We start from the raw sequence: 19,702 nt of genomic DNA, 5'->3' as shown, positions 1-19,702 counted from the left end.
ATAATTTATATGGATGAAATAATTTATTTTATTTGTGTCTAAGAAATCAGCGTCAACAGTGTTACATATTAAAAAAAACCCTATAAATCAGCAATGGTTTGCTCCAAAGTCACATGACTTAAATCAATTGAAGTCAAATACTTTTTGGCGGGAACCATGAAGAAAGCGTGGCATATTTTAGCTCTTCCTCATCAATATTTCATCAGAAAGATGTGTCACCAACATTTTCTGCTGTTCTTACTATAGATGTTAAAAAAGCCGCAACTGTGAAGAAAATGTGCAGAAATATGATGTGATTGAAGTCAGGTGGTGGCATGTTCAAGGTCTGCAGTTAGCACAAGAGCCAAAAAATTGAGAAAATGTCAACTGTGTTACCATGTTACATGTGATTTTTGTGCAGTAACTCTTTTAAATCTTGTCTAATCTGTTATCTAAATGATGAGGGACATTTCTATTGAGCGTAGTCTGACATAGAAATGTTGAATAGCTCTAGAGTCAGTATAATATGGATTTATGTTGAAAAAATAGTCACAACTTTTGACAAAATTTTGCTCCAATTTTTTTAAATTACTAAAATATTTAAGAATTCATTAGAGCTTAAGCTTGCCAACAAATAAAAGGCACATTTTTTCACCTTTTTGTATACCTTAAATGTATCCCTAATTACAGAACCACTCTTGTATTTCAACTTAGATAAATAGATTGGAGATTACAGTTTCTTCATCAGTGGTTAATGTTTTACTTTTCTTTTCTTATTACAGTGCAATTGAGAAGATTTCACTAATTCACAGCACACTGATTTGCCTCAACATGTTTATGAGATGCATTTCTATCAACAGGATGTTTTTCAATGAGACTGTTAAGGTTTGCAAAATACAAATTAATATAAAAATAGGTTGAGGATGTCCTCCATCAGATTCACCATTTAATTGTGATGCATTAGAGCTTCTTCTTGGTATCTTACAGGCTGATAGCAGCTGGCTGATAGCAGCTGCTTGTTTACACAGTGATAAGTGTCTTTTGAAGTGGCTGGTATTCACATCAGGCTTGTTTAAGACTGCAACGCCTGATCTGACAAACCAGATTATTGAGGCACAAAAATAGACAAAGTCATTCATGGCAGAGGATGTATGATCGGAAGACTGTATTAATGAAGAGAGCATGATAAAAACCCGCATGATCCTCTGTCACACATCTTTGCAGCTTGACCTTTTATTACACAGAGTATAAATCTATTTTAAACTGAAAACATTAAATAAACCAGGGTGACATATGAGGATGAAAACTGTAGGATAAAATCTCACCCTCTCAAAGATTGCTTCTTCCTCTGGTTAATGTTAACACCTGTTAACCAATCTAAGTAAAATACGTAGTTAACACGGATCCTGTTTTAGATATGCGCAGTAAACGGCCTGCTACTTGTTGCATGTGGCCTCGATATCTGATCATAAATCAGTGGGACCGTTTGGACTCCAGCTTCATGTCCTGCCTGCAGAGCTGCACGTCAACAAACACGTATTAGTCCTCTTTATAAACATGGAAATATGCTTACCGCTTCCACACACCAAAAGTTGTCACTTTGACAGCACGAAGTCCCGCCGCGGTGTCATGAGTTGGTGAAGTGGAGGTTAAAGAGTCGGAGAGGCCGTGTCAGGAGCCGCACACACACCGAGCACCGAGCAAACTTCACCAAGTGTCAGATATTGTTCATGTGAGACGCTGCTGTCGCTCTCAGCTCCGAGGTAAACGACCAGCTGTGTTTAGGGAAACGGTGCCAAGTTCGCGGGGTTGAGACATGACGATATCCGGTCCGTCCTTTCAAAATAAAACTTTTTTTCTTTTGACATACTTTTTTTTTTTCTCCTGTGTGCCTTGCATGTTTTCGTTCTAAATATTTTTACCTTTGTTGGAAAAAAATCGTTTTTGTTGTCTTTTTGTATTTTTCTGCCAACCCCTCATACAAAGGTGTGACTTTTGCTTGACTGCCACTTTAAGAAAGTATACTTATATAATATAATATAATATAATATAATATAATATAATATAATATAATATAATGATAAAATACATTTTATTAAAAAATTTATGAATAAATCACTGTTATATTATTTTTAACTACATATTAACATAGGTTATATTGTTATGTAATAATAATACTATTCTATTTTATTCTAATATTTCAGCAAAAAAAAAAAAAAAATAAAAAAAATACATACTCGCTTTCAAATTATTTGGAAGGATGTTTTTAAATCTACTAATGGTATTCAGAGTGGTTACCAAAATAAAAGTCCTTCAATTAGAATCCAGTGTTGCAAAATTACAAAAGTGCAATGAAAATTTGCAGCTGTTTAACTTAAAGCTTACAATTTTCAGTATAATGAATACTGATATTTAATTTAACTGAAGTTGGGTTAATGATCTTTGATTGTGTGATTTAATTTAAAGCATCAACTAACGACAGCAAGCTAAAATTCCTATTGACGCTTTTGGCTTTAACATGGTATAGTTCAAAGAAAATTGAGAAAGCATCAGCTACCCATTTTAAACAGCCAATCATCATATCTTTATCCTTATAGCATAATTCCCTAAACTGTGCATGATACACATTTTAATAACTTTTTGAGCATCAAAGTATAGTTGTCTAAGTAAGAGATATTTAAATAAACAAGTTTATAATAATTATATAAATAATAATACAAACATAATTTATGAACAGTAATAAAAAATAAACATTTAAAAGTATATAATATTAATGTATTTGTGTTTTTTTCTGAAAATTTGGAAATGTGGTCCAGGCAATTAAGCAATCAGGCAAAAAAAATAACTTGGTGCTTTTATTTTGAAGTGCAACGCCTAAATCTTTTCTGTAATAGCGTAAACTTGACGCTGCTCATGAGTCGTCCAAAGACGTCAGGAAAAACCACACCTTCCACAAAGTGTCCCCTAAACGCATGTCAATCAGAGCTATTCATCAATTTCATTTTTCTAATTCATTAAAATCAGAAACAATCAGAACACACCAGGTCTGCTACTCTTCTTTTACTGACTGGTATATGAGCAGATCTGGAGTAAACATATTTAAAACATCACAACGTACATTTTTTTCCCAGCAAAAAGAAGTGAAGTAGATCAGTATTTTTCTAATTATTTTGTTCTCACTTCAGTATTTATGTTATTCATGTCTGAGAGAGTGGCACAGTTTTTTCATCAGCTTCTTCTGATTGATTGCATCCAGTATTTACAAAAAAGTTTAAGATTTAAAATACAATACTGCAAACTAGCACATAGGACATATAAATTGTAATAATTATAAATTATTACTGTATCACTAATAGTTCACTATTATTTAATTGGACTTTGTTGTTGTTTTGTGAATGTTTTAGTTTGCCTCTCTTACTGGTTGATTTCTGGTCTTTTTTATTAATGTTATATATAATTTGTTTAGTTTCTTTATGGTGTTGCATCTAAGTTTGTATCCATACAGTAGTTCAGACTTCTTTAATCATTTGTCCTGTGGGACCTGTTCGGCTGAGCAGAGGTCTGGACCTGGGTCCAGTGACGGAGCAGCAGAGCTGAAGTCTGACCCCGGCCTTCCCTTGAGCTCATTAGCAATGAGTCCAGAGAGGAAACAGTTCACGAGTCTGCAGCCAAAGCAGTAAACAAGCCAAAACGAGGCCAGGAAAACAAACAATGCTATTTGAGGAGAGATGATGGCAAGGCAGTTTAACACTGTTACATCATCAGGGGGTCTGTTAGAGACTCAGTCCAGCTACACTTCATATTTACTCAATGACAGAAGAGACAAACAAGACCACTGTGTGTAAACATTTCACTAACCTTATTTAAAGTCTGTAGTAATTTTCCTGAAGTACAAAGACTGATTAAACAAACAACACAGGAGTGCTGCTGTTATGGGGATTGTTAAGGCATTATGAAGCATTATTACGAAAATGTAATGGATATAAGGGCCATATGTCTCTGAGTCCCAGAAGTGCAGGCTGTCACAGGCAAATTTAATACATTTCAATTTTTATTTATTTATTTAGTTGCAGATTTTAAAAACTTCAATTCTAAGTAGTTTTTGCAAATTTTGAACTTTCATAACTTTTTAAAATTTCAATTCTTTTTAACCTTTTGCAAATTTGTAAAATTTCTTACACTTTGGAAATTTCTAACAATTTTTTTTTTTTTTTTTTTTTTTTGTTTCGGAAATGTTCAAAATTTTCATTTTTTTAGTTCTTTCAAAGTTTTTATTTTTTTTATTTTTTATTTTTTGGTAATTCTTTTAATCTCATTTTTTTGACTTGTTTTGTAAATTTCTAAAAAAGTTTTAATCTCCTGAAATTTCTCACAATTTTTTTTTCTTCTTTTTTTTTAGTTTTGGAAAAAGTTGAAATTTCCCCTCAAAAAAAAATATTACTTGCAAAGTTTTGATTTTTTAAAATTATTATTTTCTCAACTCTGGAATTTCTTATTTTGTTAAATTAAAACTATTCTGTCAATCTTAATTTATTCTATTTTTATTTTTATTTGTTCAAATTTCAATTTTTTGGGGGAAAGTTTCACTTTTTTTAAAGTTTTTGCAAATGTTTTATTTAACATAAAAATTACATGTACAATTTCATAATTTGAAAAAAAAACATACCTAGATGATTATTTTTTAGATTTTAACTATGTTAAGAATTCTATTCACTTTATAGTCTTTATTGTGAAGGTTAAGTAGATTTTGTGGCTCCAGGATGACTTTTATTCAGGTGAGCTGAGGCAAAATGGCTTTTATGAAAGGAAAGGTTGGCGACCCCTGCCCTAGAAGGTCTGACTCAACCACAGATACTGAGAAACAGCATTTAGAAATAACCAAATTTGGCACCGAGAATCCTTTTAAATCATTTATTTATCAGGTTAAATATATTTCAAATTCCCACAATGCCTTTAACATTGGGTATATGGAGCAAAACTGCTTTGAAATGTCAAATTGATAGAGTAATAAACAAGACTAAAATGTGATCATTGCAATGAACTAAAAAATGTTATCAGACAGAAGATTTTGGTGAAAACATTGTTGTCCAAATCTTTCTACGCTTGTTAAATTGTCTCTCAATCAAACAGAGAGAAACACTTCACTCCAAATCTTCACTTTGCAAAGTGAATCATCACACTTCTACATCATCATGTCATTATGGTTTCGCAAATCAGCCACAGCTAATTGTAGGGCTGATTGTCTTTATGTCTCCACAATGACGTACGTTTGCAGCTCTGTCCATGCTCCAGCTCAGATGCAGAACCCCAAGAGTAAAAAAAAACGAAGGCAAAAAAGCAAATCTGCTCGCTGCGACAATTAGAGAACTACTGTGGGACATAATGCACCATTTATTAGCTCTTGTACCTGGAATACATCCTCCAGATTCAATTCCCCCTCCGCACCTGCTCGCCCAGGAGGCAGAGGGCTGAGTGTGTCTGAAAGAGCTTTTCACCCATGTAATTTTCTTTCAAGAAAAAAAGCATATTTTTCCCCTACCCTGGACCACCACCGCCGCCACCACCAACGCCACCACCACACCTGGCTGGATAATCATCCAGAATTACGACGTGTTCGTTTCTCACCTCTTAAAATCCAATTGGGGTGATTACATTTGGTGGCTGCTTCAGAAGCTCATTTGACATCGGCAGGTAATGGACTTCAGTCTTTACATCCTGACCAACCCCACATGAGTGCTCCACAGGCTGCAGAGGTGCAAATTGTGCCTGGAGATGTGACTAAGGTGTCTTCCATCCAGCTGTCATTGGGTTTATGGGACCTGAAGGAGCAATTTGGCCCCTGAAATTGGGCTTTTAACCCTCGTTGTAATGACTGCACATAACAAATGAACATTATGAGGATCTGGGTGTAACGGTTTCATAACCTGCACTTTTCACTGCTCGGCACAAAAGTAACTATCCAGGTATCAGCTTTCTTTGTGCTGTAATATCTCAGGGCTTTTGGCACTATTCAAGTCTTAATTCATGACCTTTGACCCCACTGATGATGACCACAGTTTAACTACACTTAATGGTTCAGAAACAACACTGTTTGCATATTTTTTAATAATTAAATTAATCATTTTAAAATACTTAAGCTGGTTATTCCATGATGATTTTTCAATGTGAAGTAAAAGCAAAACAAAGCCATGATGGATAAACCGACTATTTCTGTATTGTTAATTGTAATAACCCAAAAGCGCCCCCTGCAGGTCATTTGTCAGACTACAGGAGGTCCGCTACTTACATGGTTCTTGACTTACGTCGTTTTGACTTAACGACACCAATAAATATATGTACGTTAGATAACAGAGAAGATTTTGAAGTTACAACCTGTACTAGTTTTTGACGTGGAGTGCGTGTGAACACACTACTATGAAGTGCTACGTGGTCATCAGCAATATCTACTTTATTTTGAGTCGCATCATAGTGTAGATTGTCTGTTTAATTGTCTGTACTGTTTTCCCATGAATACAAAGTATAGTACGTGTATTTGGATGGTTATTTACAGATTTATGGGGGTATTTAGGGTAAAAATCCAACTTGCGCAGAAATTTGGGTTAGGACGCGTAGGAACGTTACTCGTGTGTGCTGCGATTGACGGTCAACATTTATCAGGATTTTGTCTGGACAGAGGTGTTCTTTCTGTTTTGTCCTCAGGGGGGCGCCAAAATCAGTACCAGCATAATTAAATATATTGAGATGACAACAAAATAATACGTTTCCGTTTTATTCCGTGCAAAGCGTAGAGATCTCAATAATGAATATCTAGAAAAGAAAGGTTTTTCAGGCCCTTCTTGAAAGAGTCTGTTGCTTGTGGAGCCCTCAGGTGGTCAGGGGGGGTATTCCACAGACGAGAAGCTGCTGAGCTGTAAGCCAAATCCACTAATGTACAGAGCTTAGTCCTGGGGGGGCCTAAGGAGGTTGTTACCTGAGCAGAGGCATGAAGTTTTGTAGGCTCTTGCTGGGAGTCCAGATGAGGAGTGCATTGCAGTAATCCAGCCTTGACGAGACAAAGGTGTGGACGAGTTTTTCGGTTTCTGATAGACGGAGTATGGGACAGAGTTTTGCTACGTTTCTTAGCTGCTTAAAAAGAAAGGTCTTTCGGGTTTTTTTTTTTTTTTGTGGGTGTCAAAGGAAGGGTGACTGCCTAACCCCCCAGTTAGTAACTGTAGATAACAGGGGGATGTGCTGACTAGAGAAGATGATGTGGGTTATGAGAAATAAATGGACCTGGTGCAGCTTCAGTTTTTGAGCTGTTTAACTGCCGAAAGTTAAAGGTGTGATAACTCAATCTAACGTTGACAAATAAGAACAAAAAAAGACATGCCACACAAGTCCAAAGCAGATATTTTATCCCCCCAACTAGTGCTGTTCTTTCTTTCTTTTTTCTTTGTTTCTTTCTTCTTTGTTTCCTTTTTCTATTTTTTTCTTCTTTCTTTTGTCTTTGTTTCTTCTTTATTTTTCATTTTTTCTTTCTTCCTTTCTATTCCTTTCAGATGTAGTTTTTGTATTTTTTGCTTCCTTTTTGTACTTTTTATAGTTATGTCACTTACATCTGTTTTCTGTTTTTATTATTTGCTTACTTTTTTTAATCCAGTTGTTTAACTAAGTGTTTTGCCCTCATTTTTTTGTGTCAAATTTCCCTTTTTTAGTCTTTGTCTTTTTTCCTCACAATTTTTCTTTTCATCTTTTTTTGTTTGATAACCTCTCCAGAATTCTTTCTCACTCCCTGCTTTCAAATTTTCATCCTTCAACCTTTCTCTGCAGTCTTTTTTAAAATTGAAGTTTTTCTTTTTCCTTTTTCCCTTTTGTCTTCTTTCATTTCTTTTGACAACTGACATTTTCATTTTTCCTTTCATTCCCTAAATTCAATGTATTCTTTCTTGCTTTCCTTTTTTCTATTTTCTGTTTTCCTTCCATCTAGAATTCAATTTGTCTCTGTTCTTTTTTTTTTTTTTTAATCTTTCTTAACATGTGTTTTGACATTACTTTTTGGGGCTTTTTAAGTCTTTAATCAAACAACAGGACAGAGGGTAGAGACAGAGCAGGCTGGATTTAAAATCCAGACAACCCGCTCATGGTTTGACCCCATGAGGCACGACCTAACCCACTTGGCCGTGTCACTAGCCCTGTTTTTACAAATTTTTCTCATCATCCTTTTTTCTCTTCAATCCTCCCTTTCTTTCATCTGTCACCTTGTCTCTGCTTTATGGACAATCTATTTAAAGGTTTGCAGCCCCACAGTGAGAGAAAGTGTGCTGCATCCTTCACTTGCATGTGTATAATTTAGCTCTGTAGGTATGGCTCTGCTGCCCACAAACGGTAAACACTGGGTTCGGAAAAAATAAACGTGGTCAGCGTTGGGTTAAGTGAGTTTAAATAATAAACACTGAGGTCAGGAAATAATTGTGATGATGGTCGAAGGGAAAATCCAGCGTGATTGAACCAAATCAGAAGTGTCTCAGGGGAAATAAGGGAAGACAGGAGGAAAGTTCCAGCTGTGCGACTCCTTCAGAAGGTCTACACCAGTCTACCAGACCAGACCTGAACGAAGACGGCGTAAAGAGGTCGACTGTTTGCATCCACAAATGCAGCCCATCTCAGATCCCATCCATCAATGTTCTCCCGCTAACAGGATTTGGTCTCTGTGGTGGCAGGATAAACAAATTGACCCTGACTCACCTCTCAGCAACAGTTTTCCTCTTGTATTGGATCTCAGTGAGTCCTCCCTGCAAAAATAATAATAAAAAATACAATAAATGAACAATTTAATCAAACTGTATTGTGAAATTTGTCATCATGCCGGAAAAAAAGTCTAAACTTTGTGATTTGGATTGAACCCATGCCTACTAATGGATTGCATAACATCATGCAAACAGCTCGGTGCCCTGCTGACATGGCCACTTGCAGGATGGCACTGCAGAGTTGATGTACATGGTCATTTTTTAAGGTTGTGAGAAATATTATTTTTTGATATTTTTTTATTGAAGTGCGGAAACAGCTGGCACAGAGAAAGGAGAAGTCCTGTGTGCCCAGGGAGAGATGTACCCATCAGTAAGAGGAACACACAACTTATGCCCCCTTCATAATTCACAACCCCAGGGCGCTGACCTTCATTGTTTGGTTATGGTTTGGAAGATGTTGCATAAACTGGATAAAGGTCGGTTTATGATACTAAAGCTGCTGAAAATCAAAGTATTGATCCACATTTCAAGGTGAGAACAAATTCAAGTCCCCGACTCTGTAAAAAGAGGTCTGTGGGCCTCACAGGATGCAAACAAACAAACAAACATCAGACTCAAAGAGCTCCATTCGTCACTGTTTACCAGCTTCAAAACAAGGAATCAAAACTGCTTGACCTCCAGGCTGTGCGGGTTTGTGCCAAGGTCAGAGGATCACGTTGACCTCTGCAGGCCTGGGACAGGGCAGCGGTCACATGCTGGGAGCTTTGTAGAAGTGAGAGTGGGAAGTTGTTGCTCTTACTGTGGCAACCTGGATGGCACACGAGGTGACTGTGAGGGCACTGCTTTGCATTTTGGGTAGCTGTTTTCACACGCCGACCGCTGTGGGAACTGTTTATCAGGGATTCGATGGCGGCAGGGATGAGTCAGTATGTTAACGGGTTCAGTGGGCCGAGAGTTTCAGATAGACAGATGTTTGTGTGGGCGGAGGATTAGAAATGCTTTTAGCTCATTTCACCTTTACCTCTGGAACAACCTGTTTGTCTCCTCGGCTTGAAAACATTAAAACTGATCCACTGTTAGAGATAATTCAAACTTCCTGCTGAAACTGAGAGCTAGTGAACAACACCGACTCTAATGTAACGGCTCATCAGAGTTTTCACCTTTGTTTTTGTTGTGAGCTGCAAGTAAATAAACTGGTGCATCATCAACCAAATACATGAGCTTGCAGGTAAATAAGGAACACTATTTGCATTTTTAGCTGTCTGTTTTCATCATGTGATTGTATCTGTAGCTGTTTACAAAATTTCCTTAAGGCTGATTGACACCCTGAGTGTTGTCTGCAGGGAGAGGGTGAAGACAAATGCGAATGCAGAGGCGGAAAAACACCAACTCATCGCCGGCCCTTTCCAGTACACTCCACATACCAAACAGAAAACTCATAAAGTGTTGCATATGCCATTGAGTTTCAGGGACATTCTCCTTATTTTGCCTTTTGGTTGTACTTTTTTGTAGTTGGCTCTGTTTTTTCATTAGCAAAAATAAACAAATTAGCATTAGCTGTAAGGCAAGGCAAGTTTATTTATACAGCACATTTCAGCAAGGCAATTCAAAGTGCTTTACAGAGGAAAAATATTAAAAAGAAAACAATTAAAATCCAATTAAAAAGCAGATTGAAAATCATTAGATACAATATAACAAAATACGATTTAAAAAAAAAATAAAAACAGATATTAGGATAAAAGTCGCAGTGCAGAGTTGCAAAATTGAGCTATAAAAAATAAATAAATAAAATAAAAACATGACCCCTTAAAGATATTAGGAATCCACTGAATTGTCAATATGTGGGATTTTTATGCTACTTTTTATGACTGGAAGAGTCTTGGGCTTTTATTTTGAAGGTTGAGTTTGCCATTCAGGCACAGGACACAGGAAATACAAGATAAACAAATGCCAGTATGTACAAGTTGAAGGTGTCTTTGGTTGGTGTTGATGTTGTTTGAGTGTGAATCTGTACCAACCTAAAAAAAATCAGAGGACTAAAGAAAAACCTCTTATTGATCCCCAATGGGGGATTTTTTTTGTTACAGCAGCTCAAATGAAAGAAAGAAAGAAGAAAAAAGAATGCAATAATAGAGTAAGAGATTATGATAAAAATTTAAAAACTTGCAACAAATTTAATACAAAAAGAAAAAAAAGAAAAAAAAGACGTGCAATAGTGATGAGTGAATGGTGAGTCAAGTTGTGCTAGTATCAGGTAGGGCTGGGACGATATGCGCTTTCCATTGTATTTGTGATTTGATATTTCTGATTTTTGCGGTTTTTAGTTCACTTTTCAACACCAGACCAAGTGAAAAAAAAGTTAAATGATGGTGATGATGTCTACAGACTAGAGCCACATTATCCGCAATAATGAACATCACATATGAGTCAGTTTTTAGAATTTATTCCAGGGATCTGACATCTCAACTTTTTACCAACCAAACTTATAAAGACAGACTAACAAAAGAAAACACAATTAAAGATGGTTAAACAAAAAAATTTGATACTTTGAAACCTTTTGTTTTTTTCCTTCCACCCAAGCGGCAACCTCCAGTCTAAGAATATGGGACAATGCTAAAGTGCTAAGATCTGCTGATTCTCAAGTGCACCCTTGAGGCTGGCTCCGGAAGTACCGGAAATCACATACACACCAAGCCAAAAAAACATGTTTTCAAAGCAGAAATTAACCTACTTACAGCCTGGATCAAAAAACGTCTCCTGTCTGAGTTGCTAATTTTACCATCGGCACACACTGTACGGGGAGTGAATTTTTATCTAACTCGGCCGTTCAGAGGATATTAAGATTGCGAGCTCACCCAATCAGAGGCACAGCTGAGGGTCCGACTGGTGCCTTATGGCTGTAGGTAAAGCCCTTGCCACTACCAGTAAGGTCGCTATAGCCGATGTGCTTCATTTTCCCTGTCAGAAACAGACGGGTGACATCGGCGAGACTACGTCCATGTTTTATACAGTCTGTGCTTCCACCCCACGGGGGCAAAGAATGAATTACCACAGAAAGTCTAAGGGCCCATTTACACTACAACATTTCATCCAAAAATGCTAAATTGCAGTAAAAAACATGTGTTCACACAAAAACGCTGTAGTAAGCATGCCAGGCCTGTAGATGGCGCTATAACTGTCTTGTCTAGAAGAAGCTTTTGGTAGATCTCCACTGAAGTAGAGTTTGGCCGATCATCTGGTGTATTGGTACATACTACAGTGGAACAACAGATGCTCATTTTGTTAAAGACAGTCAGCAGATTCAGCAGATTGAAGAGCACAAGCACAACGCGGTAGACCACAATAATCAGTACAACAGTACTGTTGTACTGTTGAATGCATATGCGCAAAGCGGGGCGTGACGTCAACACGTCAACAGTGGCGGCAGGGTTTCAGAAAATTTCCACTCTGGCGGCCATTTCTGTGTGAACAAGAGGCCAAAACACAACAATACTTTAGTGTTTTACCCTAAAACCGCTGTTGTGTAAACGGCCCCCGATAGTGGCCCTAGATGAATCTTTAACAGCCACACTGCCATTAACAATAAAAAGCAATCATTCCAGTCTTGGTCCTCTGGTGCTGGGATTGACACTCGTTGGTTTTTGCCAATATCAACAGAGTTGTTGGCGTATTTAGCTCTAACCTTCAGCATTTGGACTCTGGAACACAAATTATCAAAAAAGCATAGCTGGACGTCGAACCACTGAAGAGGTGGGAGGTAAGTCATCATCCCTTAGCAAATCACTGTTATGTCACAAACGGAGTGAACTCCATCACCTGGTGGAAGCTGTTTGTGAGAAATCTGACGTTCCTTACACTCTTTCTCCAATTAAGCTAGCAGTTTGCCATTTTATTCTTATGTATGACTTTTTCCTGTGATACATCTGAACCATTTAACAAGGTAAGTTAAATCCTTGTAATAGTAGCTTTGTTTCTTGAATATCTCCCCTACAGTTTGCTTTAATTGGTAGTCTGCCATCCTTTGCTTGTCCAGCAGCAGTAACCTTTAACTATGGATTTAGAGTTAGCTCACCTACAACCTTGATTTTCAGCCAAGGACCGACTGTTCTGACTAACAAGTGTTTCTGTTCCCACTAAAACTAAAGGCTGAGGATTATAAAGATTTTTATTGAAACAAGTAACCTTCACTGTACAGAAATGTGTTGTAAGGAGACAGAGAGGATCACAGTAAGATGTGCACAGAGCAAAGCTTCAAACAGGAATCAGATGAGAGTCGAGCTAATTAATTCAGGTTGTAAAGGAAGAGACTGCATGAGTCAGCACTGACATCGATCCAGGGGGAAAACAAGCATACAGCTGCTCTGAGTTCTACACAGGCCATAAACAGAAAGCACAGTACAGTATAAAGTGATGAGTGAGTAAAGAAAATGGGAGAGGTGAAAGAAGAGACGGAGGGAAAGACTTTGATCAGAGGAGTCCAGGTCAGAGGACTGGGTCTGTGTCGTCAGACTAACATCTGCTTCATGGCTGGATCTGATCATGTTGATTGTCTTTAGTTAGTCTCAGTAAAATGAAAAGCAACAAGAAGAAGACTGCCAAGACTTTTAAAAGTGACATGAAAGAGTGGATAAAACAGCTCAGATGTTAAATAATTAAGAATCAAAAAGATGTTTATTTCCTATAAATAAGCACAGGAGTGAAGAACTGAATAACCAAAACGTGTTTGTCTCTGCTGAAAACGATTTCTGTGATTAATTTTGTAGTGATGGTGGACACTGGAGCCTAACTGTCAGACAGAAAAAGGACAGAAGAGCAGAAGAAAGATAAACAGGAGAGAGATAGCGCACAAGCTAAAGGCTAAAAGGGCTAAACTGTTTGTGCTAATGTTGATTCCAACCCACAGTCAGCAGTTATTCTGCAGTGGTCTGTTCAAACTTGAGAGTCTATCAATAAAATGAAGAGTGAGGTTACATTGTCATGTTAGCCTACAAATACGTCATAGCACCAGGCTGCTAGTAGCACTACATAAAGCTGGCTAGTGATGTACGGTACAAACCTTCAACATTTGCTTGATGTCATGTTTCAAAAAACGGCCCTACGCAACCGTACCGATAAATACCTTATATTCGTCACGTTGTATCCGGTAAAAAGTTAACTTGAACAAAAAAAAATTGTTCCACAAAACACGCCTGGATAAAAGTCACATCTTTGCAACACTGTGTGAGACTCCAGGCCAGAAGGTGGCGCTGCAGTCAAAATAAAATTGACCAATCAATCAATCGGTCAAGCTTTTCATATAAAATATGTAACAGTAACATAAAAAACAACCACACTTGCCACCTTTAGCCCACACAACCCTAAAACCCACAGTCAAAGTGACATACACACTCACCCAAACAGTGCGCGCTCACACACTTATGAAGATAAGGCTGTAGATGAAGCTGAGTACTGGAGGAGCCGTCTACACCAGGAGCAGAGAGCTGGCCACAGCCACACAAACCTGACACAGGCCCCAGAGGAGGGGTGTAGTGGACACCACCCTCCACCAGAGACCGATATGACAGGCCCCCGTAACCATAGCTGACCACCACTCCTAGTGCAGAGAGCTCTCCAGAGGAAACACTGGGGGTAGCTAAAACATATAAAAACTAAAATATGAATAAGATAAAGACTGTACAATAATGAAGGTAGATATGATTAAACATAAAATATGAAACCTAAGCTACTAAAAGGAAGCTACAAAAAGAAATGGAGGTAAGAAAACTAAATATGAACCATCCTTCTCTTAGCATCTTTAAGCTAACTTCTACAACAGCACTAACTCAAAAGTGAAGCTAAAACACCCAGAAAAAGAACTGTTTTTGTCAATCATCTACAGATCCGTAGAGACTTTTTGAAAGATACAATTATTTTTCAATTTATATATTTGTGTAATTTTGTTTGTGTCCTAAGTTCTTAGCATTGGTAGCGTTGGTAGCCAGGTAACCACAGGAATAATGTATGATGTATCGTGGATGGGTGGCTTCAGGATGAGACAACACCTCTCTACCTGCTCACCCTTTCAGGATTCAAATTTGCATAAACACCCATTGACTATACATTATGACTGAGATAACACATCTGCCACTAAAAATACGTATCTGCAAATGTACAGATGTAAAGTTTTTCTCTGTCGTGACAAATATCTGTACCACAAATCTACTAGCATCTCTACTTGTCATACTCCGATCTTCAGATGGCACCATAAATACAAGATGTTGGCTTCACTTTTCTTCAGTGCGGTGGAAATACAAGGTCCATTTTTTATACACCATCACTTGTCTGGATAGTCACAGCATTCAGCTTCAGGACAGACTTCACATTTCAGGCAGAAAAAAAAAACCTTTTGGGATCGGGTGTCAAGCCGAGTGTGTGTCTGGACCCACCACCTGAAGAAAATGGCACAGGAAGTAATGATAGAGGAAGAGGGTGAGGCTTTGCTGAAAAGAAAAGGTTGACGAGTGTGTGTATGAAGTTTGGGTGTGTGATGAAGAGTGTGTGAGCATGTGTGTTTTGTGTAACAGACAGCAGAAGTTATTCATTGCCAGAGAGCACCGTGCCTGGCATTCTCCCTCGGTACATGTTGTGATGTGGGAGTAACGCTGCTCTTTAGAAAAGCAATTAAAACCATCAGGGAAACAGAAAAAGAAAAAATCAAGAAACCTTAAAGGATTGGTCATTATTCAACATTTAAAAAACAGGTGGTTTCATTCTGTAGGGAGCATTTACAGGCTGTAGTGGCTTTATAGTGTTGATTGCAGGTTAATGTGCAAAGACTACAGATACGTTAGATATTTTTTCTGTAATATGCGTCATAGTCACATCCGTTTCATTCTGATCAAACCACAAACTTATAACAGGGAGTCATTAAATCTGAAAAAGAACTTCTCATCACACCTTTAATGATGCAAAAGCTTCAAAATAATGAGAGCTCTCCTCTAAAGACAGGATGTGATTTGGCAAGTGGCAGGCCTTTGATGCATTTAGCCAGAGGTACCCGTACGGGAAAAACAAAAAAAAAGCCTGCAATTCCATAAGTGCCCACCAGAGGGTGATTAGCAGTATGCATAAGCAAGGTTAAAGGACCAAAAGAGCATTAGATTTAGTTTATACCCCACAGTTACAGGCGCTAATGGGGAAATTACAGCGTCTGTTTGGCTGTTTTGAGGCAGACGTCACGCAATGGGTTACTGTTTGAGACGAACTATGCAAAGAGAGTGGACAACCGTTTAGAAAAGTGGAGATGTGTAACCATACAGCAAATCTAGATTTAGGAGACACAACATTTTCTCAGTGAACAGATGAGATAAGGGAGACAATCAAAGTCTCAAACAGGCGAGGCTCACTGCCGTCAGTTTAACAAGTTTGATTCACTCTTTGCTTTTATACGTCTGGGTCCTTCCAAGATGTGTGTGGTGAAATGTTGGAGTTGATAAACTGCTTTAAGAGTTATTCACTGAGGTAGTGGGGCATTGCTGCACTTGTTTTGCAAAGCAGCTTTCATATTACTGATTTTATTTCAAAGGTTTCCTACTGTGCGCTCAGAAATACCCACACACATTGGCTGTTTTCCAAACCGCCTTCTACACTAGCAGTGCTCACTATTTTGGCTGAATTTCAGTCTGCAGTAGTCAGTATGCGAAAACTTGCAAAATCTGCAGTATACTAAAACACGTCCTACTGATCCAGGAAAATTCTCAGTATGCAACGGACCAGTCTATCTGGCATACTGTTTCCCACAATGCACGGCGCTAACGCTATTTGTCAATGCCAGTGGTAGGTTTTGATGAATGAGTCGGCATTACAACTACAATACAACAACACTAACGTTAGACGGTCTGTGAGATAGAAGTGAAGTGATGAGAAAGAAACACCCGCAAATCTTGTCACTTCAAGTTGTAAAAGAGGTGTTTACTTCTACAAATTCATTAAAACCCATACCAACCAATAATTACCTTTATTTAACTATACGTGGATTATATGGAAGTGGTTTTTCCATCAGCTGTCAAAGTAAAATCTCAGTCCCTCCCCGATTTTTTTATAATTAACGATATAACTTTTGGTGTAAGATTAGAAATCAATTATGGTGTTTCTGCTGTGGCATGATGAACAAAATAATTAAAATGTCACAATCTATCCATAGTTTGTTTTGTACATTTCTAATAAAGGTAAAAAAAAGAAAAAATAAATAAAAAATCAGCAGCTGTAGCTCTGCCTACCAAACCTAAATCCAGAGTAGTATACTACAAAACAGACCCAACAGATCAGTCATACTACATACTACATGCAAAAGCAGTAGGTAGCATGTAGTGCCTACTACTACTGCTACTATCAACTCTGTTCAAGATCACCAAACCTTCTCTTTCTCTTTGTTTGCCTGATTGGCTTACTGATAACAGCTGTTGGTGTATTCTTGTAATAAAATCTCCATTTCTCCCACTGAAAAATGTTTTTCTTAATCTTCTCTCAGTCACACCGTTACTGCTCACCAGGTTTATTGCTGTTTATGAGTGGTAGACATGCGCAGTTCGAGTCAGTTTGATGGGGTTTTCCAGAAGGTTCCCCTTAATTATGACGTAATCTGCACCTGCGTCTCTTTCATGGTGTAATTAGTTAACTGACCAATTATTTGCAGTTGTGCATACGGCTAACGCTGCAGCCAATTGGGCCATTTCATAACAGAACGTTAGAACTTATGGTCCCGTTTGTTTAATGACTGCATAGGCCCCGATCTTAAAATATCCAACTCTACAGCTAAAAATGTAGAAAACAGGACCATTCATTCTTGATTTCTAATGTACAAAGATGTCAATCACCCTTTTTCTGTACATAAACAATTTTTTGCGGTGTGCAAAATTTTGGCAGTACCATAGTTTTTCAAGCTACCTGAGGGTTTAACCACCAAAAAACCTGCACACTTAACTTCAAAACTCACTTTGATAAATGGTAAACAACTGGAAGCTTTGTGAGAAATCAGTTAGTCCACTGATATCCAGTGAACGGACGTTTCTAGGGGATAAATCCAGTGCATACACCAAAAAGGAGTTTAAACACACACATCACTGGACCATATTATCAGTAGATATGTTCAAACTTTGAAAAATCACAACATGAGCTTTAGTAAATACACAAGAAAGAAACCTTCCCAAGCTAAAGATGCACAAACAAGACCACTGAGTATCAGATCTGGGTCATGCTAATCAAGTCAGAAAACTATGTCCAAACCGAAAACTGGACATAGTTTCCGAATCATAACAATGTTTTTTTTCAGCAAACAGTCTGATTAAAAAAACAAAAGCATCATAATTTAGCTTTAAACAAGGAAAAAGAAACAAACGTTAAGGTGGATATGTTTAAACTTTGCCCGTTAATCCACCTTCGTTAACTCTACAGAAACATTGTCTGTGACATTAGAATCAGATTTTCCTTTTTACGCAGCCAAGCTGACTCAAGAACCCATAAAACCTGGTGACTGTGTTTCCTTTGAGTAAACTTGAAAGCCGTTTAATAGTTAAGTCGAGTTTCAGTTGACAAATGAATCACAAAATCCTGACTACTGAGTAGGTGTGAAACTCCGGATGAGTTTATGTGATGTTATTTGGTTTTATGAGTTGTTGCATCTCGACAGGTTTATTGGTCAAAGTGAAGTTCACTCTGAGGTCGAGTCAGCAGCTTTAGACACTGGCTCGCAGTGAGATTAAAGTGATCCTTGGAGAAAAGTCAGTGCTGTTCTTAATGCTACATTTGAGGACCAAGACCAGATAGTCTGACCTTGAAAATGACACTTCCCAGCAAGTATTTGGTCACAAACTGTTTATCTGAGGACAAGTAGAGCTGTTTCTGTACAGTGTTTTCCAAACTGATAGAGGAAACTGGTGGTTTGTTGAGCCAAAATCTCCTCCATGCAACATTAAGAGTCCAGCTTCAAATATGCTAGTAAAGTGGTCAAATTAATTCTGCTCAACTCAGACTATTTTTCCTTTTTTTTCCACATCTTTAGATCAGTGTGCTTGTCTGAATTTTAAATCTTGTTTCAATGACTCAGAACATCCCTAAAAATAGCCATACTGTAACAACACATCAGTGCAGACCAAGAAGCAACCTTCGGTCTAAGAATATGGGACATTGCTAAAGTGCCAAGATCTGCTGATTCTCAAGTGCACCCTTGAGGCTGGCTCCGGAAGTACCGGAAGTCACATACACACCAAGCCAAAAAAACATGTTTTCAAAGCAGAAATTAACCCACTTACAGCCTGGTTCAAAAAACGTCTCCTGCCTGAGTCGCTAATTTTACCATCGGCACACACTGTACGGGGAGCGAATTTTTATCTTATTCGGCCGTTCAGAGGATATTAAGATTGGGAGCTCGCCCAATCAGAGGCACAGCTCAGGGTCATGCGGCCAACAGGCGGCCTAAAGCTCTACTCAAAGCCCTTGACATTACCAATATGGCCGCGATAGCCGATCTGCTTCATTTTCCATTTCGGAAACAGACGTGCGACGTTGGGGAGACTACGTCCATGTTTTATACAGTCTATGGTGCAGACATAGACAGAAACTAGCATCACTCTAGAACAACTTTTTCAGGATTTATTGTTTGTAAAATCAATGTTGTTCATTACAAACGAAGCATTTGCAACTTTTTTGATGTCCTTGAACTATTTTTATTCAGTCTTGTAGCCAATACAATCAGACACTAAAAGCACACTTTGAAATATGGGTGAGTATTGAAAAGAACTTCATGGTACAATACCATACTTGGGTCACGATATAAAAATATCATACCGTAATACTGGGATATTCTACACAGTGAACTATTGATTAAAAACAACTTTTCTTTTATATTGTGTTTGAAAAACTTAAAGTGCATCAAGTTTGCCACTTAAACCTGTGTCACATTAAACAAATGATACAAAGAAATTAGTCAGTTGGTGAAACTGATAAATGTCACTTGGTGT

General features: G+C 37.8%; 1 protein-coding gene across 4 annotated transcripts in view; it reads right to left on the bottom strand.

Moving 5' to 3' along the window:
• esr2a (estrogen receptor 2a) overlaps positions 1-19,702 on the bottom strand; it is an 82,723-nt gene that overhangs the window by 35,180 nt on the left and 27,841 nt on the right. The window contains exon 4 of one of the 4 annotated variants that reach the window (XM_074684889.1): positions 8,704-8,750. The exons of 1 other annotated variant lie outside the window; for it this stretch is intronic. The gene's annotated coding sequence lies outside the window, so the exon portion shown is untranslated. Of the gene's footprint in view, positions 1-1,552; positions 1,728-8,703; positions 8,751-19,702 lie in introns of those variants that run through there. 2 more of the 4 variants (XM_074684887.1, XM_074684888.1) reach the window with 2 other exon arrangements.

This window comes from Halichoeres trimaculatus, unplaced genomic scaffold (assembly GCF_033239565.1).
Source record: "Halichoeres trimaculatus isolate MK-OKI-2021-1 unplaced genomic scaffold, fHalTri1.1 fHalTri1_scaffold_13, whole genome shotgun sequence".
Taxonomy (NCBI): domain Eukaryota; kingdom Metazoa; phylum Chordata; class Actinopteri; order Labriformes; family Labridae; genus Halichoeres; species Halichoeres trimaculatus.
The sequence above is the reverse complement of the archived record's forward strand: the minus strand, read 5'-3'. Positions and strand labels throughout refer to the sequence as shown.